General features: G+C 41.6%; 1 non-coding gene across 1 annotated transcript; it reads right to left on the reverse strand.

The window, feature by feature from the left end:
• Positions 1-767: 767 nt before the first annotated feature.
• On the reverse strand, positions 768-876 carry LOC136484579 (small nucleolar RNA R71). Its single transcript, XR_010766090.1, has one exon. It is a non-coding gene; the product is annotated as a small nucleolar RNA R71 (small nucleolar RNA).
• Between the last annotated feature and the right edge of the window lie 239 nt (positions 877-1,115).

The raw sequence follows: 1,115 nt of genomic DNA on the forward strand, positions 1-1,115 counted from the left end.
CTCTGGCACCATCACTAGGGATGACAACCTAGTAAAGTAATGTTAGGAGATGTTGGTAATTAATAGGTGGCTACTAAAACAAGTGACAAGTTAATAAATACCAACAAGCATTTCTGGCGTCGATGCCGGGGAAGGTAGCTAGACAAAGGAAGTATTGATAAACTTATTCTTATTGATGTGATCAAGATAAACCACTAACCTCTGCTCAAATAGGTTTACCCTTGTTTTGTCTACTTGTGTATCTTATGTAGGGTAATGTATGATCGGTTTTAACCTTTCGACAAACTACATTAAAGATCCCAAAGCATTAATTAGGAGAACTAGAGCCAAACTCAAGAAAGTCTCAACTTTAGAATAAGAAGACAACCGGATAAGGCGAAGCTTAACACCTGAATTTGAAGCCATGGCTTACAAGACTCTTTGTGAATTCTCTGCTCCAACCACTACCAACATCCGTACTGGACCTAGTGTTAATGTTGCAGATAATGGATTCGAGCTCAAGCCAGCTCTCATCAACATGGTACAAGTTAGCCAATTTTGTGGAAAGGCACATGAAGATGTGAGTACACATCTCCATCACTTCCTAGAGATCTGTAGCACTTTCATGATCAAAGGAGTAACCAAGGACAGCATACTACTTTGCCTCTTTCCATTCTCACTCTTGGGGAAGGCGAAGAAGTGGTTCTAAGCCAACAAAGATAGAAATACTATATGGGATAACTGCTCCACTACCTTCCTAGCCAAGTTCTTTTCCACAGGCAAGACAAATGCTCTATGTGGGAGAATTTCAAGTTTTCAGCAACAACATGATGAATGTATCCATGAGGCATGGGAACGCTTTCAAGACTACATTGCAGAATGTCCTCATCATGGGATGGAAAATTTGATATTCATGCAGACCTTCTACCATGGGTTAACCAACAGTACCCATGAGACTATGGATGTTGCTGTCGGAGGTGCATTTCTATGACTCACACTTCCAGCTGCAACAACTCTTGTAAAGAAGATGGCCTCCAACCAAGGTTAGAATGAAGAATGAGTTCAGACCTGCAAGGGGGGGGGGTGGAGGTATACATCAACTCAAGGAGGTAGATATGTTGTCTGCCAAGATGGAC

This window comes from Miscanthus floridulus, chromosome 9 (assembly GCF_019320115.1).
Source record: "Miscanthus floridulus cultivar M001 chromosome 9, ASM1932011v1, whole genome shotgun sequence".
Lineage (NCBI taxonomy): Eukaryota > Viridiplantae > Streptophyta > Magnoliopsida > Poales > Poaceae > Miscanthus > Miscanthus floridulus.